Below are 24,547 nucleotides of genomic sequence, written 5' to 3' on the forward strand. Positions count from 1 at the left end.
TATGTCGAAGTTATGCTATGCAGGTTAGGTCTTTGACTATGAGAAAATACAACCATGCAGACAGAAAATATTATCCTTTAATCTAACATTCATCTGTGTAATTAATATGCAGTTCAAATCAGAAAAGACAGCAATCTTTGAAGGCTCTTATTTTTTGTTTTATTGATGAAGACTGAAAAGTTACCTATATTAGTAACTGCTCTGTAGAAAATAAAACACGGTTGTTTCCTCTGTGGAAAACAGCTAGGAGATAAATATTTTTTTATTACTCTAAATTCAAAATACATGATACAATAAAAAAAGACTATTCATTATCTTGGCTTATTTACAAAATGCAGGGCAGGTGTGCATTTCATTACATTTTATAGTGCAGATCAGCTACTTATAAGACTTTTATCACTGTTGATCTTGGATCTTTCCAGCTCATTAACATATACTCCAGAAATATTCTCTTCTTTGATTTTGGGCTTTGCACTTAGCTTTATCTTGTAGTCACAGTATAAACTTTACATGAAACCAGCTCTGGGCTTGCATTCTAGATTGTCACTTTCCTATGACCCCTCATACATTTCAATTTCAAATCAAAGGCAGCCTATTACCTGAGGATTCAAACAGGATCAAAAGCTTTCACATTATATTTGTATTTATTAGCCTGCTAGAAATGCATCAGTTTCATTCATCAAAGATCACTCCCCTGATAGTCTGTTTATGTACATATAATCTTATGTGTAGACATATGTAATTGTTTTTATTTCTCACTGGTATCCTACAATCTGTTCAATCAGTGTAACCATATTATTTCTATAATCATAATATCATCAACAACTGTGCAGGTAAATCTTATGTAATTTTATAGCTCTACAGATGATTCTTTGGTATTAGTAGCATGTGATACCCCTGTGAGAAGTTGATTAAAATATTTAATAACTCATGAATAGAAAATGTATGTGATTCTGCCCAATCTTACATACTTTTCATGTTTTTTGTAGAACACTACACTAATGCGACTACAGGACATGATATTATTTAGTCAGTAACCTAAAAATGCTGAAACACAGCTATAAATTCATGAGACAGAAATACTGAAATAAATACCATGTCAGCTCTTTCTCGTGGCCCTGCTTCTCTACCTCCTCTTTTGCTACTAGACAGCAGATCAAGGGACGTGATCATTCCCCTCTATTCGACATTGGTGAGGCCTCGTCTGGAGTATTGTGTCCAGTTTTGGGCCCCACACTACAAGAAGGATGTGGAAAAATTGGAGAGTCCAGCGAAGGGCAACAAAAATGATTAGGGGTCTGGAACACATGACTTATGAGGAGAGGCTGAGGGAACTGGGATTGTTTAGTCTACGGAAGAGAAGAATGAGGGGGGATTTGATAGCTGCTTTTAACTACCTGAAAGGTGGATCCAAAGAGGATGGATCTAGACTATTCTCAGTGATAGCAGATGACAGGACAAGGAGTAATGGTCTCAAGTTGCAGTGGGGGAGATTTAGGCCGGATATTAGGAAAAACTTTTTCACTAGGAGGGTGGTGAAACACTGGAATGTGTTACCTAGGGAGGTGGTGGAATCCCCTTCCTTAAAAGTTTTTAAGGTCAGGCTTGACAAAGCCCTGGCTGGGATGATTTAGTTGGGGATTGGTCCTGCTCTGGGAGGGTTGGACTAGATGACCTCCAGAGGACCCTTCCAACTCTGATATTCTATGATTGATTCTATGTTGCTGCCACGTCCCCCAGAAACAAAAAACCCTAAATCATTTGTGTCATCATCAAATAGTTATCTTAATAAAAAAATGAAGTATACAGCTTGGGCAAATGTGAACCAACTTGCATCAACGAAAACTGATTCCCCTATTTGCATCTTTGCATTCATAATTGGGAAGAATGGCAGAAATTGACTGAGGCCTAAGGTTGCCAGTCAAGTCCATGCATACCATATTCTATAATTCCGCAGGGGAACATGTCCTTACATTCTACCCAAATGAACATCTCACTATAGAACTAAAGGAAATAGCATACCTTTTAATCTAGAGTTGAAATCTCATTAATGTCAATGGATTGGACTCTTAAGCCCTGATCCTACAATCGATTGCTCATGGGCATACTGCCATGCCTGTAGCTGGCCCCACGGAAGTTGTTGGGGCTGCACATGAACATAATCTATTGCAGTATTGGGACCCTGGTTAGCAGTTTTCTTCTTTCTGCACCTTGAGTGTTGTATAAACATGTATGAATAGAACCTGACTGACACACACAGGTGGACCTGCTTCTGCTCCCACTGGGTACAATGGGAGTTGTACATTTGGGAGACAACAAGGTCCAGTGAATAGGGAATGGATTGGGAATCAGGATACTATTCCTAGCTTTGCCACAGCTTTGATGTGTGACCTTGGGCAAGTCACTTAACTTCTCTGTGCTGTGCTTCAATCTTCCTCATTCAATTATTCTCAAAGCACTTTACAGAGGAAAGTAAGAACTATGGAAGGAAAGCATCATATGAGAGCTAAGTAGTTATTATTTATTCCTATGGTTATTGCAAGGTGCTGAGAGCCCTGGATACTATATCTGCTGTCTTTTTCTAAAATGGAAATTATCTAATTTAGATCTTACAGCAGTTATGGAACCCCCCCCCCCCCCGCTTTTCAGTTAGAATTGCTATAAACGTCTCATTGTTCTTTTCAAAAGGTTTTTCATGTAGGATGTACTGTATGATGTATTTTCTATAAGGATGCTTGAAACTACAGGCCTCATTCCTCAAAGAGAGAACCAGGACATAGTATTAGTTTTTTGAGTTTAAACGAATAAATGGTATTGCTATGCATTATACAAGAGATTATAAGACAGGAAGGAAGGTCTTGTGGATAGGGAACTGGACTGAGGATCGAGAGTACTGGGTGAAATTCCCAGCTATGCCACAGACTTGCTATGTGACCTTGGGCACCACACTTGAAGTCAGTGGAAAAATATCATTGACTTGAATGGTGCGGGATCCAGGTTTTAAAATCTGGAGTTTTCCATTGACTTCAGTGGGGCCAGGATTTACAGTCTATGCTCCCCACCTGTAAGCTTCTTTTCTCCTATCCTCTGGCTGTCTCATCTAGTTAGACTATAAGCTTTCCAGGCCAGGGACTCTCTCTCAGTATGTGTATACTCAACACCTAGCACAATGAGAACCTGATCCCAGTTGGGTTTTCCAGGTGCTCCCATGAAATGAATAGGTGTAATTGTTCTTGTCCCTACATGGTTATAGACCTACTTCCCCTCCTTGAGTTGGCTTGGAACAATCCTGATCCTTGTGCTCCTGGCCCATAAGGATGGAGGAGTCCGGCAGAGACAGAGTTGCTATATTTTCTGAAGGAGGCAGAATTGGTCAAGCCTGGGGGATACTGACTCCACCTTTTATAAAGCTGCTGTGCACATTCCTGTGGCACTCCTGGATGCAGACCCTCCTTAGCTCCTTGCTCCTCGCTCCTCACACAGGCAGTGGCTTAGAACGACAGCCTTGCCCTGTTGAATTCTGAATTTTATTTGACTCATAGACATGGTGATAATTACCAATTCTATTGTTTATAGAAAGCCAGCAGCATTGCATGTAATAGCACAAATCACTGTTTACCATAGGAAGTACAGCTTGTCTCAAAATGAAGAAATTTGGCAATTATCGCAAGTGAGCAATATTCAGTACAACTTTCCTATCCAGAGAAATGAGGAATAAGAATATCACTTATTTGTTAAAATTATTTTTTCTTCTCATTATCCTTTTTAATGGAGATGGCTTTATGTTGCAATTACGAAGAGCAGCGGTTCTCAAACTCTGGGTTGGGACCCCAAAGTGGGTGACGACCCTGTTCTAATGGGGTCGGCAGGGTTGGTGTTAGACTTGCTGGGGACCAGGGCCAAAGCTGAAGCCTGGGCCCCACTGCTCGGGGCCAAAGCCAAACTCAAGGGCTTCAGTCCTGGGCTACGGGGCTCAGGCTTCAGCTTCAGCCTTGGGCAGCAGGGCTCGGGTTACAGGCTCCCTGCCTGGAATTGAAGTCCTTAGCTTCAGCTTTGCCCCACCGCCTGCACAGGATGGTGGGGCTTGAGCTTTGGCCCTTCCATCTGAGGTGCTGGGGCTCAGGTGGGCTCAGGCTTTGGTCCCCCCTTCTGGGGTTGTGACGAAGAGTAACTGTGTGTGTGTGTGTGTATATGTCTCTCTCTCTCTCCAGACTGTTATTTTGTGTAACCATCCGATGTAGTAAACATATTATCAGATAAATAATGTAACTTCTGGGAACTCCTATACAGAAATCATATTGTGTTGCATTTACCTGAGTCAGAAACGTACCAGCACACGGCTGAGTCTGTGGTGACGGTTACTGTGTTAGAGATATTCCTGTGCCTCAACCATGGAAGGCTGAACCATATGATCTCAACTTAAAATATAATTATTTTGCTCTGCATTATTATTTTTTGAATTTTGGGTGAATTACACTGCTCATCGCAGCCACAGCCTGTTGGGTGGGTTCTGAATGCCCCAGAGTGCCTTTCAGTTCTCAGTCCAGTTCTGCCCATGTACCTCCTGCAATTCTAGTCCTGGGCATTACCTCTTTGAAGCCCTCCAAATGTTCTAAATTATGTGTGTGTGCGTACACACACCCAAAGTTGGCCCTTTTACATGGCTAAATACCCGCTGAGTACTACCACTGGGATTACTAGACCTTTTTTTACTGTTGATGTAAGCCGAACTAGAACATAAGTCTGATCCCACTCTCATGCTGGTTCTGCACTGCTGGAACTCCATTGATTTCAATAGTTTCTGTTGATTGACATTGCTGTACCATGAGAGCAATTTCAGGCCCTAAGAATGAAATCTGGGCCATTCTGAATTCAATGGTAGAACTCCCATCTCTAAGTTTGAACCCATTGTCTTTCTTTATTTCAGTTACCTTTCTGGTAAATAGAAAAGGAGTACTTGTGGCACCTTAGAGACTAACCAATTTATTTGAGCATAAGCTTTCGTGAGCTACAGCTCACTTCATCGATGAAGTGAGCTGTAGCTCACGAAAGCTTATGCTCAAATAAATTGGTTAGTCTCTAAGGTGCCACAAGTACTCCTTTTCTTTTTGCGAATAGAGACTAACACGGCTGTTACTCTGAAACCTTTCTGGTAAATGATTCACTCTATATATTGCCCTTTGAGTGACCTCCTACATCTCTTGCTTATTTCTAGTTTCCTAATTTTCACTTTGTCCCATAGATTTTTGACACCCTCCCCGCATCACTGTACTCATTTTACCAACACATTATTGACTTAGTCTCTTATTCATTTTCCAGTTCTCTATTAGGTCACATCAAATTCTTCTTTTCCAAGGTGCACAAGACTAATTCCTTTAACTTTTCTTTGTTAAGAGATGGTACATCTGTGTCCTCATAACAGCACATGATGCCATTTCCAGTGGCACATTCCCTGAATAGAATTTCAGACATTGCAAAGGAGAGTCCTGTGTTGGAGACAGAAGTGGGAGGAATAAGACAGACTGAAATGGAGGAAAGGGGAAACAAACTGGAGGGGAAGGTAAAACAGACTGAAAAGGAAGGAGGGAGGGAAGAAAACTGAAACTTCACTAAGGGTGGCACCTGGCAGCTCTAAGACTTTCACTCTTGGCACTCTGGCTCAGGTAGGACTGACTTATTCTTCAGTCCTGATATCCTCTTTCCATTCCTTTTATTGCACCCTCTCCAAAACAATAATATCATTCCTGTGATGCACTGACCAGTGTTGCATAAAACGATCCTTTTGGGGGATGACAAATGCCTTTATAGAGTGCAGTAACATCACCAACTTGTTTTCTAGTTTGTCCCTGTGCTAGTGTAAAATACTTACCTTATTTTTTAAAAAATCAGCTGTGTGTAAGGCTGATGGTGTCAATGACTTTTCTGTAACAGCTCCCAAATCCTTCTTTGAATTCAGAACTCCAAAACTGTGTGCCCAGTATGCTAAGAGTACCAGCTAGACTTATTAAATAAAATGCTAACTATCATATTGTAGAAACAAAGGGCAAAAAAGGAGACATAACAGCTCTGTCCATATCTTCAACCAAACACAATTTTGTGTGAGGGGACTCAGTCATTAGCATCTTGACTCAGCTAACAAATTGCCTAACTAGTAAGGAGGCTTTGCTTCTGTTTGAGGTAGGGTAATAATGAATGGCCAGTCTTAGTAAAGAAGCTTTTACTTATGCTGCACCTGCTCCACTAATTTTTTACTCATGCTGAATTTCCCTCCACTAAGCCTCATGTTCTTGAAGAAATTAACTTCATGATGAAGAGGTTTCTTCCACCTCAGTAATGTCAGGCAAAGTGGACCACTAAAGGGAAGCTACCCATGTACAATCTGGCATTCTCTCATCTTCTCCAGAAGGTGAGAGTATTACTTCTGTGGCACTCCTACACCCTGCCAGCATGACCTGTGATAGCCAGAGACCAGCCTCAAACCAGCATCATAAGTTCCTTATGACTTCATTGAATTGTGTTGACTTGTAACAAGAAGCACCAAGAACACTTCAGCTTATTTCACAACATATTCCCAATAATACTAGCGATATGTGATTCACATAATGCCGGGGTATCCAGTCTACTTAGAGAGACCCTCTTCTGCCTATTGATGAGGCTCAACCAAATGGACAGAATACTAGCCAGTGCTGAAACTCTTTTGTTCATTGAAGCCAGGAGAGAAGACACTGGTTCGATGTTCTTTCCTTTGGGGTAGCACCCAATAAATGTTAGGCACGGAGACAGACAGTTCCTGCCCCAAAGAGCATGCAGTCTAAAATACGTGTGTACTTGTTTATACAAATGACTTGGCTTCTTTTAGCTCTTCTGGTGTATTAATGCAGACTTAATTTTTCACTTTAAGAACATTCCTCATTTTGAACGGAAGAGACTTCCTGAAGAAATTTAAAAAATTGATACTAAAATGAATCAATTTTTCAAGATCAACTACTATGGCATATCAGTTTCATATTGGTAAAGCTTGCTAAATGAAGGTGACAGAAGGTCACCAGAAAATGACTGGTACATATCAGTTTTAATTTTACATACTTTGTTCAGAAGCTTGGCTGGAATTAATTTGTTGCTCGAGGTTTAAAATAAAATGCAGTTGTAGTAACTTTCCAATAAAACAAATACACGGGATAGGACTTCTGAGAAATTGTTTTGGTAATGCTGTAATTTCATCAAAAGAACTAACTGCACCTATCAATTCTTAATGTGGGATAAGCAAAACCGATTTTCTGGGACTAATCCTTGGATTACTTTCCTTTGTCACATTGAGATCTATTGAGATCTTTCTTCATAATATCTATCCACTCCGTTTCATTTGCGGCAGAAAGAATCTTTCACCAGCAAATACTTCTTAATTAGTGTGTTTCAGGATAAATGGGACAGGTTTTGATAACATTAGGGCTCTGATTAATGAAACCATAATGATGCAAATCTGAGCAGGGCACATTGCACCTAGCTTATATTTCATTTATTGACCACCTGTTGTATTAATAACTAAGAATAAGATTTAATCACAGGTATTTTTAGTAAAAGTCATGAACAGGTCATGGGCAAAAAATACATAAATCGTGGCCCGTGACTTATACCATAAATACCCCTGATTGACTCTTAGGGGGAGGTGCTGTGAGGGGGTGCTGTGGGGGAAGGCAGCTCATGGCACTAGCTGTGGGGGGGAAGCCTGGGAGGCCCCGCTGCTGCTCCAGCCGTGGTGGTGGTGGGGAAACCCCAGGGGGCCAGCAGCTGCTCTGGCTGCTGCTGGGGCTGGGGAAGGAAAGCCTCAGGCAGCCAGCGGTGGCTCCGGCTGTCCCGGGATTACTGGGGGTGAGCCCCGGAGCCAGCCACTGTTCTGGTTGCCCTGGGATCGCTGCTGGGAGCTCCTGAGCTATGGCTGTTGCCTCCTCGCCCAGGACTGCTGCTCAGGCGGTCCCCGGGGCCAGCTGCATCAGCTGCTACCTGGGGCTGCCAGAGCAGCATCTGGTTCAGCTGGTTGCGGGCACCCCCGAGCGGCTGGCTATAAAGCTGCTCCAGAAGTGGGCTGGTGTGGCTGTCCCCAAGGATCAGCCACACCATCTGCTGCAGACGTCATGGAGGTTGCAGGAAGTCACTGATTCCGTGACTTTCGCAACCTCCATGATGAAACCAGAGCCTTATTAATAACTTCAATAATTAACACAATATTGCTTGTGAATCCACTGTGAAAATGCAGTACACATACTTTCTTATCACAGCTTCAGGACTGTCACAGCAACATGCACACGAGTGGAGAGTAGTGTATGCATTAATCTGAGGTAAGACGGTTTTATACTTGGAGAGATACCAAAATACTTAGCATATATCTTTCAGTCCCCTTCATGACACTGTATATGTAACATGGGGGCATACAGCACACTGAAATGCATTTCATAAACCCTGCATAAACTTTCTGTTGAAGTGACATATTTCAAACATTTTAAGCAAACAATAAAATGTTAAAACTTCTGTTATATCTAGTCACTATAGTTAACAAATTGAATAAAAATTCAATTTTTTAACAGTATTCAGTATTAACATTCAATAAAAACAGGTCTCCTTAAGGTCTTAACTTCCACCAGCAAAACATGGGCTAGGGACCCCCAGTGGCATAATGCCTGCTTGGGCAGAATGTCAGGATGGCCTCGGATGCTCTCCATTCCCGATCAAGAGCCACCTGGTGCAATTCAGAAAGTTGGTAGAGCTGGCTGGAGGTGGAGTGAGCCAGGATACCTGGGGGATACCTTGATTGAGCTCATTCCCCAGCAACTCTGATTGGTGAGGATCTGAGAGAGCCCCAAGTGAAGTATAAAGCTTTCCTCCCTTGTGGAATCCCTAGTCTTTGGAGAGTGTGCAAATTGCCCCTAAAAGTAGATTTGAAAGTGATTTCATTTACTTAACGTTCATTTCTAAAGCAGCATAAGAAGAAACTATGATATCTTGATTACAGTAGAGTCTGGCCTGTGTTTCACATTTAGTACTGTATAACAGCAGGTAATTGTTCATTGTTCAGTATTCTCATGGTGACATAGATGAACAAATTGTTGAAAATTATAAAAGCCTTCATCTGATTGGACCCTAGATTTCGCTTTAAAACCAATACACTCAGGCTGTGCAGTAGCAAAATAAATAAATAAAATTTGTGCCTGACCTCAATCTCTCTTTCCCCTTGGGTCTCTTATGTCATCGGAAACATCACTGCAGATTGAAATTCAGAACATGACTCATAATCAGTTTGTACCCTTTGGTAGAGATCCTGTTGTCAGTTTTCTCATAGCAACTGAAATACTACTGTGCCATCCCTGAAAGAACAAAAATATTCAGATCAATGTCAATGACAGGCCCACTACACCACTCACTATCGGAAGTGTGTTGGCAAAACATGACCTTTTGTAATAGTTTGAAATTGTGGTAGTGCTGCAGTTCCAGATTTTCCTTTTCTAGTTGTAAGGAGTCTGGCAGGTTCAGAGTCTTTGCTAATGCAACTGCACTTTCATCTTTTCCAGTATTAACAGTGTGAATAACCTGACAAAGAACAATAGACAGCTGCTGCTTCTTAAAGCTGGCTCTCACTCCATGGTTGCCTATAGAATCGTAGGACTTGAAGGGACCTTGAGAGGTCTTCTAGTCCAGTCCCCAACTCTCACTCTGTTACAGAACGCTAATAATTAGGCTGTGGACTAGAGTTCTCCAGGGATAGTTTCAGAGGAGTGGGAAATCCTCCACAGCCATAGAACAGCGATTCCATGGCTGCTATTGCTCCATCACAGCGACAGTAGTCTTTGCTCTTGTTGCATCTACCCCTATGCTGTGGAGAGTTGCTAGTGGAGCTTCAGATGATCTGGACTACTGCTTAGGGTCTATGATGCTGTCTTTAGAGTGTGTGGGGACAGCCCACAAGCACTGGTGCACGTGAAAGCTAGTTTTGATTATGTTAATATTTCCTCTATTTAGTATAAAATGACAAGGAGAACCTATATCTGCATGGTAACTCCTTTGATTTCAAATTTAAGTTCATACTTACCCCCCCCTTTTTTTTTTAAATGGTCCTATTGAAAAGTTTCATCCTTTGTGCTTTTGTCCCCTCAGGGTGAGCTATGATGCCTCTGCATTTATAATCAGACATCAATTAAAATAGCAGCCCTGATGACTACACTGCAATGGTCTCATTTAAAAAAAATCAGCATTTGCAAATAGCAAGGAATTGCTCGTGCAAATACCACTGGGTGGAAACTATTGGAAAATCCTGACTTCTTCACAGTGGCCATTTATCAAGGAATGTATTTCTTTTAGAGATTCCACCAGTTTAGTTTATAGAAACATAAAAGACACATCATTTCTCTTATTAAAATCACTTACAGGAGGGATAAGACTGCCTGTTTTGCCACATCCACAGGTAACTGTCTAATTTGTTCTGAACATTTTGGCATATCTTAAATAATTATTACTGCTGTAATTTAATCTTAAATCAAACTGCCTAAAATATGCATCAGCTAATCTATTTTTTCACTGAACCAAAAAATATATTGGAGGCAAGGAAAATTAATCTCTTACACAATAGCATGGCTTAATGAAGACTTTGATTATATTTTTGATGTTGGTAGAAAGAAAAAAATTGCTCAGTCATTAAACTGTATGGAAATGAGAGACAGAGAAAAATGATTAATCGATGGATGTTGATTTGTGAAAAGGTGTTATCCAAACACTCCATGATGGGGTGGAACATTGGAGTGTATTATTTGAAAGTCATAACATAACAGTAACTCTGCTTGGTTTCATTAGCATGCTGCACGTTTGAGGATGCTTGGCAAAAAGTCTGTGATGGCATCCACCCTAATAATTAACCACTCCAAGAGTCCATTATATGAGTTGCTTTTAGTTACTGATCTGTAATGACCTAAATAGGTTGCTTAATATGTTTTAAAGGCAAGATCCAGCTTCTTATTACGTTAATTAGGGATAGAAGAACTCATTCAAATAAATCTGGAATCCAGTAACAAAACTGTGCTTGTGGGATCAGAGCAAGAAGGGCTTGAACCTCCAAGATATTGAGTACTATAGTCTGATCCAGCAAGGCATTGAAACACATGATTACCTTTAAGAACACTGACTTCAGTGGGATTATTCATGTGCTTAAAATTAAGCATGTATTCAAGGGACTTGCTGGATTGGATCAGAGTGCTCAGTATCTTGCAGGACTGAGTCCTAACTGAGCTTGACAGAAGTGTGATGAGTGGCTAGGGTTACGAGTGAAAAGAGAAGCAGTGAAGGAAGTGAGGCCAGAGGAGGAGAAGGGTGATGCAGTTGAAGGGAAGAAAAGAGGTTTGGGAGAGGAGCCTTAAAAAAAAAATCTATTTAAATACAGAAAAGTCTCAGAGTCGAGAGGGGCCTTTGAGATAAGGAGAAGGACATGGCTCCAAAATCCAAGAGGCGAGTGGCGGAAAGTGGAGTAGGTCTGGGGAGTAAAGGAATGTGGAATATAATTCTCAAATTAGGGCCCCAATAGTGCAAGTTATCTGCACAGAGGGTTCTGCATCCACATAGACCCACGCTGCCTTCAATGGGGCTCTGTCCGTGTAGAGTAATTTAGCTGTACAAATGAAATCTATTTAATTAAAGGGGAATTGCTATTATGAACAATATCACATCCAAAGTCCTTTCATCCTTTTGTCATAGAATTGTTAATTGGCTTTCTTATCATTACAATAATATTAATAAATGGACACATTACAGTAGATGGTAAGGGGGGGGGGACTGTCATTGACAAGGATGAGCAGAAAAGGAGGAAAAGATTATATTATTTCTTTACATATTGAAATGAATATTTGAAAGAGATTTCCAGAGTAGAGTAAAAGAAAATTACTCCATAAGAGCAAAGAAAACAATAGAAACTTTTTTTTTTTTGGTAAGACTACAATAAGGAACTAAAATATAAGGTGTAATATTTTCTATTTGAAATATTTGTGTATAGTGGAATTTAATTTTTATTAATCTCTGCTACGTGTGATAGCTTGTCTATATGGATCAAACATAAATTGATTAAAAGCCAATGGATTAAATCCAGGTCCCACTGAAGTCAATTGCAAAATGTCCATTGGCTTCAGTGAGAACCGGATTTCACTCAATGTGTTTGCATTTGCTTATTCTGATCACTGGACATTTGGCTGTAAGGATAAGTCTGGGAATCACTTCTTTTGACTTTTCCTCTGCTTCCAAAGTGAGAAAAGACTTGTCCACCTTGAATGCCACTCATGTTGCATTCACATAGGGAAGAGTTAATTCTCAACAGTAGTGGACCTCAAGTCTCCTTGCTCACTATCCATGAGGGGTAAGGGTTGAATCGAAATTTTGACAAAAAACCAGAAATGAACATTTCTGAAATTCGCTGACTTTTCCCCACATTTTCTGACCAGCTCAGCTGCTCTCTTGCATTACAATCTGGTGAATGGAATACCTTAAAGATAATGTGTGTACTTTAACCCCTCCCCCCCCCAATTAACAAAGGAACTACAACAAAAATGCTGTGAAAGAGTAGGAAGAACCTGTCAAAATGCAGTAAAAAAGGAAATCAAAGTTCAGTTGAAGCAGCAGGGAATCCACCTTGGGTACATCCCTGAATCATTCCACTGTGCACGTTATAGGACAACCTTTGTTGTGAATTTCATTAATGAGTTGTCCTTTTCTAACTAGGGTTTCTCTTGTTAAAGTTGGCCTTACTGTTTCCAGTATTACCAATTTATACAGAGAGAGACAGGTGACCCAAAGGTGAAGTAAGAAGGCCTGGAAATAATACATTGAAAATATGGAGGAGAGAGTTAAGACCACAGGAGAGAGAGGCTGAAGAGAGTTTACTTCTCTATTCCCATGCTCAAGCTCTGGGGCCAGAATCAAAAGCCTGTTGAAGTCAATGGTTTCTTCAGATCTGCTTTATCCTTTGAACCAATGACACATTTTTAACATCTCTACTAAAAGATACTTTTATTAAGTTGAGAACCAAGTCCCCAAATCCAAACACCAATACACTCGAACCCAGATCTAGATACAAAATTTGTAACTGACCTCCTCCATCCCTGTAGCAAACCAAAATCTTGGATCTCGACATCCACAAACCCTGTGGTGTTTAAAATCTGGATCTGGATCCAACTTGTACAGCTTGGGCACATCTCTGTTATTCTGGGGGAAAATATTTCAAAGGGAAACACACAAGCAGCAGTTGAGAGAACATGTAAATACAGAACCAACAATTATTCTGCAGTATAGAAAAAAATATTTATATCCTATAGCCCATTTTCAAGCTTTGGATCGGTGACCAAGGAGCGTGGTACACATGTGTCTACTCAAAATGAATCCATGCACTCTATTTTTAACTTTAAAGAATGACTCTCTATGCAGTGTAACTGAATATACTTTGGGCATAACCATGGCTCTGGCCACTCGTGCATGAACGGGAGTTTATATTGCTGATGGCAATATGGGGACAGGGGAGAACAGCTCTTCAAGGCTACTATATTTCATCCCAGATGATCAGGGGAGAGGAATAAGTGGAGCCTTGGCTTTGCCCCCCATCCCATGCTCCAACCAACATAGAAGGCTGCTGTAGACTGCCTCCTACCTGTAACAAGAAGGGAACCAGTGACCAGATGGTGACTTCATGAGTTACATTCAAGTCATTGGTCTGCATAGTATGGTGCAGCCCATTATTCTAGGCTTATGACAAAGCCACAACTCAGCCTTTGTCTTTTAAAATTAAATTATAAAATGGCAAATTCCCATGTGTGTTCCTTATGTTATGGGCGGTAAGGATTCATTAGTTCATGACTCTTCAGTGCTTTGAAAATGTAAAGTACAATAGAACTATTGGTCATACAGGAAAGCATTATTCATGGAGCTGGTTGGAGAAACTTTGACGGAAACACATTCCGTTAGAATATGTAGCTCTCTCAATATCCAAATGCTTTGTGAAATGGAGTCGATGTCTTTGGAATTTTGTTTCAGACGAAAACTGGGGGGAAAGTTCTGACACTCTCAACATGTCCTGTTTTGATGTTTTTAAAATGATTTTCATGCTGAAATTTTTTTGTTTCCAATTTTTAGTTTATTTTATTATGTTGTAATACAAATTTTTAAAAGTGGAAATCAAAACAAAGTAGTTTTTTCAGAATTTTACTTTGTGGAGAATTTTTACATTTTTGGGGTGAGTTCAAAAATTTGACGTCATTCAAAATTGGAAATCTTGATATCCTTCACAAAACAAAATTTACATCCTCTGCACAGTCCTAGTTATTAATGTGAGATGTTCTCTTGGAGGCGGGCTGCAGTAGTCCCTTAGCCTCCAACATGGCCTCCCTCTTTCGTCTTCAGCTCCTGCTTGATACTGTTTAAGACTGACTGTGGTAATTAGAGACTTGATTCTACATTAACTTAGCAACAGTGTGCTGATGTTATGTGGGAACATTCCCCTTTGATATGCTACAGAGCTACACTGGTGTGTCATTATTTTTCAATCTGAAAAGCAGGTTGCTTTTTCACTAGGAAGGAATTTGGTAAAAAAGGAGCACTTTAATGCTAGGTCATGAAATGGTCTTCCATTTTGTCATGTGATGGGATCTAAAAGTCTGGATGTAAAAAAAGACAGTGTTAGTCAAAACCAATTCTGAATTAAAGTCTTTTTAAAAATCAAAAGATATAATTCGACTTAACAAAACAAAATAAAGCCAAAAATCCCTGATTCAAGATCAGAGGTTTTATATTGTTACAACTTTAGTGGTGCAGGATGCAAACAATTTTTGTCAGATCTGAGATTTTTCTTAAAATGCTTTGAGATCAGATTACATATCTCGCACAGTCTTTTAAATTGTTTTCAAAAGTGATCCATGTTTAGTTTTATTATGAATTACTTGTATTATCTGCATTCCAGTAGCATTTGTGTTCCAGAGTGTAAAGCATTTAGACTCTACTTTCTTCTTGTTGTTTAGAGTATTTACCACACAACTCTTTTTTTTTTTTTGTGGTCATTTCCCCCACATACAGGTCCAGAACAACAGCTGGTGTAAAGCACTAAGATCACACAGGATCTACACTGAGTTACAACAGTTAAGAGTCTGGCCTTATATTTTATATTGCCTAAAGAAATTATGTAACTGTAGAGCTAGATTGTGAAATGATGGCAGGGTAGGCATTTTGCCACATTATTAGTGAGTCAGCCTTTCTCTTGGGCAATTTGTTTTACTTGTAACTGACAATGTTTCTCAAGTGGGACCCCCTCTATTTCTAAGGGAGGGAGCTGCTATCCTTTCACTTTAGAATTTGCTTTAGCAATATGCCTGCAGGAACTTGGATTTGTTAGTCTTCTAGGGATGCTGCAAATCAACCCCCCCCCCCCGCCACATACCACCCACATGTTTTAACACAGACTTTTGATTTAGAGGTGGGATTGTGACTTGAAAGTCTTAGTGTGCCTGTGACTGGGGATACTGGTGAGTTTTGCTGTAATAAGCACATAGACCTAGGCACTACAAAAGTAAAAGTCTAAATATGTGAATAAACACCAGGGACCACATTCTCTGATCTAACTGAGCTGTGTCTAATACAAGACCAGATGAGAATGGAAAGAATGTGGCTTTGTCACTTCTTGTAGCTCTCCAAACCCGGGACTGTGTGAGTTTCGGTTTCGGAGCTGCTCTAATTTTTGTGCCAAGGTGCCTATGGATCCCAATTGCTGTGCTAACAGCTGGCAATTACTGCAGGACAGGGGTACTCTCCGGCCCCCATCCCACTCAGGAGACTGGTTGAGTTGGCTTGTCAGTAGCCTGAAGGGGCTGAAGCAAGGCCAAGAGCCTGGATCCAGGTGGGCAGAGAGTCTGGCTGCCTGCATGAGCAAACTTGCACAGTTACTGAAACTGTCTGCGGAGTATTTCTTGTGCACAGAGGGCAACATGTCCATTTCAACAGGAAAAAGTCTAAATGAATTCTTTTGACTTTCTTGTTCCATTTTGATAATGTCAAGACATTTCATTTAACTTCATCAATTCAATTTTTTTCTTTTATAGTATATTCATTTAAATGGATATAAATATTATTTTTATATTATTTTGACATTACTGAAATATTTTGACCTTATCAAAACTAAACATTTTGGTTTTTAAATCTGGCATTCCAATAATTTCAACTTCTAAAACTTGGAACAAAAGCAAATTTGGAAATGTCAGAATTACCCACAAAATGGACATTCTGTTTTATGACCAACTCTAATAAGTCTTTCCACTGACTTATTTTTATTACAGTAGCATCTAGAGGTCAGGCCCCTTTATGCTTGGCACTGGGCAAACAGTCTGTGGGTTTTGAAGCACCCTTCTAGTTTTTCATGGAAATCAGGAAAGATTTTTAGCAAGTGGGGGTTGTCCCACATACTCTCAAGCCTCAACTCTTACTCATGTGATCCATACACAGAAATTATTAACGTCGCTATTCCTCCATCCTAAGTACTGCTATAACCCTCATTACCATGGTAATAGAACTCTTCACAATCTTTTAATGCATTAGGACCCCTGTGAGGTTAGCTTCTCTGTGCCTCAGTTTCCCATCTGTAACATGAGGCTAAGTGACTTGCCCAAGGTCACACAGGAAATCTGTGACAGAGCAGTGAAGTGAACCTTGATCTCCTGAGTGCCAGGTTAGTGCTCTAACCACTGGACTATTTTTCTCTACAAGAAACCCCCTTTTTATTGCCTCTCTACAGTGTGAGCAAAATATACTGGAACAAGGTGTAAGTCCCACCAACCCAAGCTCCATTTTGCACCAGTGCAGTGTGTCTGTATGAGGGAGTCTGCACTTGTGCAACTATAATAAGAGCAATGGTGAGAAGTATGTAGGGGAAAACCCCAAACATGTTTGGCATATTTAACTGTCTAAGCCCAATACATTCCTATTGCTAACTTGTCACTTTTTGTTAATTACGGTTGGGAGACACTTGTTCAGAATAGAAATGAAGCCCATTGTAACCTATTATACCAAGAAGAAAAACATTGCGGTGATCTGAAAAACAATGCCTGATAGTGGCATGAAGTGAAAGCAATTATTTACAGGGGGAAAATTTCCATTAAATGCCCCTCCCTGCTCTGAAATGTGCAGTAAGTGATTGATTCATAAGCATCTGAAACCTTGAAATCCCAGAATAATCTGATCCTTGAGAAATGTTGTAGGCACTTTGGCAGTCACATTTATTGCTGCTTATAATTTTTAATCTGATACAACTGGAAGCAAGAGACCCCTCTTGTTGACTGTATAGGACACCTGCTGTGTCAGCTAAAGGATAGTTTACTAATCCTAAAAGGGATTCATGAAGATTGTTGATTCACACTGTGATGTGGCGTCAGCCCCTCACTAGCCCATAAAGGGTTAATGGAACCTTAGGGAGGCTGTGCAGGAGACAGTCAATTGGAGAGGGCTCCGAGGAGCAGCCAATCAGGGTTGGACAGGCCTGTATAAGAAGAGCCACAGGGCACAGCAGGTCAGTCATTCCCTGGAGCTTGAGGAGGAGGATGACGACGACGACGACGACGACGAGGAGGAGGAGGAGGAGGAGGAGGAGGAGGACGTCCGAGGAGGACGACGACGACTGGCTGCCTGCCTGCCTGCCTTGCAGGCAGAAGAGCAGCTAGCACCTTGGACAGAGCAGTGCTGGGCAGGCTCAGGAGAGCGAGTGTGAGCTACTGGCTGATGACTGGCATGCTGAGGCCCTGAGACAAGGGCAGAGAAGGTGCTGGGGCTGTGAGGAAGTGGCCCAGGGAAGTAGACTGAGGGGTTGGAGGGGATGCAGTTCATGGCTGCTGTCTACAGGGTCCCTGGGCTGGGACCCAGAATAGTGGGCGGGCCTCGGTTCCCCCCTCAGTTGCCACCGAGGAAGTGGCTAGACCAGGGGTGGCCAACCTGAGCCTGAGAAGGAGCCACAGTAATACGTCAGCAGCTCCCCATTGCTCCCAGTGCCTCCCACCCACAGGTAGCCCCGCCAATCAGCACCTCCCCCTCCCTCCCTGAATGTCAGCTGTTTCATGGTGTGCAGGAGGCTGGGGAAGGGGAAGGAGCAAGTACATGGCAGGCTCAGGGGAGGGTGTGGGAAGGGGAGAGTGGGGGCAGGGCCTGTGCAGAGCCAGGGGTTGAGTAGTGAGCACCCCCCAGCATATTGGAAAGTTGGCACCTGTAGCTCCAGCCTTGGAATCGGTGCCTATACAAGGAGCTGCATATTAACTTCTGAAGAGCCGCATGTGGCTCTGGGCTAGACAGTGGACTGCCATTCCCCCCAGAAGGGGGGAGAAATGAGTGTAATGCAGCCAGAGGGTTGTATCCTGAAGAGGACGCTGTGTTCTTTGGAACAACATGCTTCCTGGAGTAGATGTGATGGCGGCAAGATGTCACCAGATGAGGGTGCACTGGTGAACTAAGCTAATTCCCAGGATTGCCAACAGGAGGCGCCACAGCAGTGAGTCAAACCCTATCTCTCTCACCATGTAATTAACCATTTTAAAACAAACACACATATAATAACATAGGAAAGCAGGCTAAGTGAACACAAGATGTGTTGACATGCTGTAGTAATGAAAATCTATTTCAGAGGGTGCCCATATGCTTCAGCATTTCAAAAAGCGCTTCCTTAATGTATTCTCACTTTCTTCAAATCCTCTGTTATCATGGATAATTTTTTATTAGGCAATTTCCACTTCAAAGGGTCTGTGTTAATTTTAGAGCTGCTGCTCCTCCCCGCTCCCCTGTGTATCTTCCAAACAACTAATTTAAAAGCTATTTTAATGCTAAAAGATAAGATGACCTAGTACCACCTTATTAAAGCACTAGCAAATGAAAGAACCAAGAAGGACTAAGTTGCATTTAGTAGAAGCGTTAATGATGACATTCATCTCTTTTTAAAAGTACTTTCTTTTTCATTTCTATTCAAAACTCTGAAAGCAACTGCAGGTCTTGTTGCAATGCATTACATCATAACCACAAAATTACATAGGTGCCTACAACCCAGTTTTGGCTCCACTGCGATCCACAAAAACTGCGTTCAGCGGGAGTAGGCAGCTAAATTCATTTGGCACCTGTGTTTCTATCTCTGGGTATGTGCACAGCTCTCTCCCTCTAGGTATCCTGATGCCGATTTCCTAACTATGCCCCAGAACAATTCACAGTGGGGGAAGACAGCTATTAGTCTAAGTTGCATGTGGACCTGATCTGGCAGGTGGCCTCTGAGCACATCTACTGGAGCAGACCCCATTTAAAACCTGGCAGAGGCATCAACAGGTAGTGTTGCTGTCACCACCCACCCACCTTAGAACACTCACCTGAGCTATGGGGTATTCCGATGGGGGGGGGGGAAGGGGCTCCCTCAAACTCTCCATTGGAAGCTGTTGCACTCTGGATAAATAATGAAAGTGTGATTGGAGCAGAGGGTCTCCTCCCAGTGTCTCCCCCTCCCAGTTGGGTGCCCAAACCACTGGACTAGAGTCTCTCCCTCCCCCCACTGCCCTCTGGCTAATGACTATTCCACTGTGGGTAAATACTTCAGCAGAAGATTATCAGAATATCCCATAGCTCAGTGGTTACAGCATTCTCCTGAGATAAGATTTCAACAGGGCTTTCCCTTTTGCGCCTCTGGTAGGGGGGTGGGAACTGAACCAGGGTCTCCTACATCCCAACCAAAATTATAGGAAAGGCTCCACCTTCTCCTCCTCTGGCCATTTTTGCATGGAGCATGGTGGGTGCCTAGCTCATTCCTACATGAGCCTAAACCTGACTCTAGGCAGCTGGTTCCCATTCATGGACCACTCAGGAGGCATAGGCACTTCCCTACAACCCCCAGTTTAGTCCCTATCTCCATGGGAGGGGCAGGGCTTAGCACACATCCCTCTCGTCAGCATCTCCCATTGACTAGTTTAGGTGGCTCCCGTCCTAGAGTGCACCATGGATCAGAACCTGACCCCAAAACTTCTGCTGTACCATGCAATCACTTTCTCGACTCTGCTACAGGGAAAAGGGCTTGCTCTTTCTCATTAAACCTGCCATAGGAGGGAGACTGGATGTGTTCAGTGCTAGGCAGAAGCTGGGATGGGGTGTGGGCCGGAAACCATTTCTGCATGTGTCCCTGGATTCTGGTGCTTGGGAAAGCACATACTGCATCTTTTTTGGAAAGGTGTAATAAATGCTGCGGCTGAGTACACTTCCCTTTAAAGTCTGCCTCTGCCCCCCAAGGTATAGCATCATGCTCACCCTACTGCACACCTCCGAGTTAGTCATACTGTTGTACAAAGATGTGCACAAGGGCAGCCTCTTAGTGCTTGATGGGATTAGAAATCACTGCCATTCTTATTTAAGGAGAAACTCAGATATAATCCCCCTCCCATAAAGCTGCTTTTGCTTTAGTCAATATGCCTTCTGTTAATAATACGGTAGCTTCTGCCTCTTCTAACTATATTTCTTCTACTGAGTGTTATTTACTTGCCCTTACTATGTAACCTATTATAGCTTTCACCGTGGAGTGAGATATTTGGCAAACAAGACCTTGTCTTCACTGCTAAACAGGTACACTTTTACCTCAGGGTAACCAATATGCATCAGCTATCCTGAGGTAAAATCAGGCACTTTAAGTTTATTGTGCATAAACAGCCTTAAAACTCCTTCAAGGGCTGACCTTAGCAAGCTTGTCTCAGGGTAAAACTAAAGCTCATGAGTGTTAGTTATCCCGAGGTAAAGCATGTACCTTTTTTTAGCAGTGAAGCAAAGGCAACAGTGCACGTTTTGCTCTTAGAATGACAGTTACTCATTATAAGGGACAAGGTAACATCATACTGCCAAGTTGGATGTGCTGATGTAACTCCACTGCTAGGGATCTCAGGTACTATATAGTCTGTCTCAGGAACAGTTATGCAACCGAAAACAACTATGCCAACAGAGAGCAGATCTATCAGCTATTCAGCTCATTTCATCCAGCAATTTAGGGAGAGTATATATTTTGAAAACTCATAAATGCAATTTTTTATTTTATTAGGACATATAAATGTAATGGTATTTTACACAGAAGAATCAATCTGTGATTCATCATGATGTTACCTTACAGAATAAATTGTACAGAAAGCAGTGAGTGCTATAAATAGTGGGATCAGAAGAAAATATTGCTCCTCTGTAAATGCTTATAAAATGAACTCATTTTGTCAAATGAGTGAGGTTATGCCAAATCAAAAAGGGGTTGCTGTTGCTTCATCAATATGCTGATTCCAAAGGAATGAAAGGATTAATATATATTATATATAGCTGAAGAAAAACAGAACATAACTAAGAAGTCAACATTCTTAGGAATGATCTACAGAGGAAGAGATATAAACAGGGAGAGAGAAACTGGTTTTCAGATGGAAACCAGAATTCGAGGGTTCTGTTCTAGGCTTTGTCCGTCAGTCACTGCGGGTAGGTCACTTAAGCCAGTGGCTCTCAACCTTTCCAGACTACTGTACCCCTTTCAAGAATCTAATTTGTCTTGTGTCCCCAAGTTTCAAGTCACTTAAAAACTACTTGCTTACAAAATCAGACATAAAAATACAAAAGTGTCACAGCACACTATTACTGAAAAATGGCTGCTTTTCTCTTTTTTACCCACTAATTTATAAAATAAATCAATTGGAATATAAATATTGTACTACATTTTAGTGTATAATATATAGAAAAGTATAAACAAGTCATTGTCTGTATAAAATGTTAGTTTGTACTGACTTCGCTATTGCTTTTTATGTAGCCTGTTGTATAATTAGGCAAATATCTAGATGTAGCCCCTGGAAGACCTCTGCATACCCACAAGGGTATGCAGACCCCTGGTGGAGAACCACTGACTTAGGCCAAAATATTCTAAGTGGCAAAGAATTTTTGAAAAAGACTTGTATTTTTCACTCTATGCATCTGATGAAGTGGGTTTTAGCCCATTATAGCTTATGCCAAAATAAATTTGTTAGTCTCTAAGGTGCCACTAGGACTCCTCATTGTTTTTGCTGATACAGACTAACATGGCTACCACTCTGAAAAGTATCCAACTGAAAGTCTATGGGCCAGGTCCTCCACCCACTTGAGTCTGTGTTTAGAGCAATTAATAAAGTTACCACACGAAGCAGGGAGTAACTAGGATTAGTTAATTGCTTTATGTACAACATTTCAATCAATGCAGGCAATGCACTCCTGAAAAAGCATGTGTGGGTATGTGTGCGCACACACAAACTTCCCTGTTGTACTGTAAACAACTCCAGAAAATTTTTCAACTTTTCCCCCAGACCCTTTCAAATGCTAAATCATGGCTTCTAAACCTCAGCCACAAAAGGTTGGAGTGGGCCATATCAAAGCCCCTCCGGGCCATTTCTTATGCAGATTGATCTTGCTTCTGAAATCCACTAAATCAAATATGCTTTAATTACAGTGATTTTAATTGGACCATAATAAAAATTACAAGATAAATAAAGTAACTCCTCAGATGAATCAAGTGCGCAAAGAGAGTGGGTTCTTTTATAAGCTACAACAGACCATTCCACTTAGTGTTTCATTTAGGTTAGTGTTTAGATTAATCTCCATCCACCTTTCCAGCTGTAGCTATATCTTAGCAGCTTGCATCAGGAGTTGTGACCCTATTGGCTAGGCACTGTGGACCCACAACAAAAAGGCAGACCTTGCCCCAAAGAGCTTACAGTAATGAGACAACAGTAGGATGCAACAAACAGAGGGGGAGCATAGGCAACAGAGAGCAGATACTGATCATTAAAATAAGCAGTGGTCATAGCATGCCAACTGCTTAGCCGTTGTTGACTTTTGTAAGCATCATGGCGGAGATAGTCTGAAGGAGGATAATTACTATTGTCATGGTTTGAGGAGCTGGAAAGGAACTGACTCCAATTGTGAGTTACTGAAATAGATGTAGACACAGAATACTGTATTCCAAGGCTTTTCTATCGAAAAAGCATTTACACTTTTGAACAAGACTTCTGATTTCCAAAGCAGCAGCCAGATTTATAATTCACAAGCATAGCTCTGCTTGCAGAATGCCAGAAAAAGCAGCTGGGTTTGAGTACCTTTTGTGAGCCAGCAGCTCTCCAAAGACACAATTCCCAAAGCTACTACATATGTGAATTTTACTCTTTAAACACATTTGTGGATGTCATTAAATAGAATCAATGACCTCAACCAAGTGGGCCTATGTCCAGTAAGTACCGTTATTGACTCTCGTCTGGGACTCTCCCAACATACAAGTGATCTAACTCCTACTATTTTTAATGGGAGTTGTACTTAGCCCGAAGAGAGAACTGACTCCCACCCTTCATATGTGAAAAGGATATCTGAAGAGCGATAGCTATGACAATGTGACAATGACTGTGTAAATAAGTTCCCTGATGAAGTTTATGGGTTTTTGATTTGGGTATAATGTAGCTGGCAATATAAGATCACCCTTTCTAATCCCACGTCACATATTTTACTTCAGTAAGTTGTCATCTTCATCACATCTGTCCCAACAATATTAAAAAGATATTTAAGGGCTTGTTACTGATCTGTGAAAATGCACTGTATTGTGTTCTTATTTGACATAATCAGTCCCTTACATAGTGTGAACCTCCTGCCAGATAAATGTCCTGGATGAAACTTTAACCATGCACATTGGCAGTATTGCAAATGCCTCTATTCTGTTATCATCATGGAATGCATACTGATTTAAAGTCTTAAAATGGCTTTGCCTTTAATGACTGGTAAACATCACCTTACAAATACTAAGCTAAATCACTAAAAACAGGTGGTATACTTTTATTTCTAATTTACTGATTTTTTTTTTCTCATGAATCGCATAAAGATCTCATTGATCTTTCAACCATTCTTTTCTCCTACAGGAAACTTCAACCACCTGAAACAAGTAGTGTTTTATTTGTTAAGAAAGATCTTAATCACTAAAATACTAAGGGACTAATGTATATCTCATTGACAGAACTCTGTGCTCTTCCTTTTTCTTGAACAATGTTATCAGAAAAATTACCAGCTACAGACATTTGTTTTTGTGCTACTTGAAACAGCCAGATTAGCAGGGGAAACTTTGTAAATTGAGGTGCATTCAGTTACACAACTTCAAGACATGGCAGTGGATCCACAGCCTAGGAAATTATCTACCTTATGTTAAATTGTACTTAATTTAAATGGGATTATACTAGAAATTGAAGCTGCTAACCATCAGGGACCATTTAAACAAAAATCTTTCTGCTTTGGCAACACATAAGCTAGTATTTGTGAGCTTTGGCTGCTTTGTATCGGTTTCCTTGCTATTACAGCCTGATAGACTTTTGGTGTTAAATTGGGTCCCAAGGGATCATTTTATCCCTAATTTTCCAGCTGCTAGCAAGTGTACCGTTTGTATGGTCTGCTGTTATGCCATCAGTCCTGTATTCATGTATATTTTGTCTCTTACCAAGTAGTCATAAGAGATTTT

The 24,547-nt window shown here is 41.2% G+C and overlaps 1 long non-coding RNA gene across 4 annotated transcripts in view; it reads right to left on the reverse strand.

Moving 5' to 3' along the window:
• Positions 1-24,547, reverse strand: part of LOC141987545 (uncharacterized) — a 143,874-nt gene that overhangs the window by 74,006 nt on the left and 45,321 nt on the right. For 3 of the 4 annotated variants that reach the window (XR_012639560.1, XR_012639562.1, XR_012639561.1), the window contains exons 2-3: positions 13,117-13,230; positions 9,209-9,359 (exon numbers count right to left, since the gene is read on the reverse strand). This is a non-coding gene — a long non-coding RNA (uncharacterized LOC141987545). Of the gene's footprint in view, positions 1-5,206; positions 6,933-9,208; positions 9,360-13,116; positions 13,231-24,547 lie in introns of those variants that run through there. The other variant, XR_012639559.1, reaches the window with a different exon arrangement.

The sequence above is a fragment of the Natator depressus genome, chromosome 5 (genome assembly GCF_965152275.1).
Source record: "Natator depressus isolate rNatDep1 chromosome 5, rNatDep2.hap1, whole genome shotgun sequence".
In the NCBI taxonomy this organism is placed as follows: Eukaryota; Metazoa; Chordata; order Testudines; family Cheloniidae; genus Natator; species Natator depressus.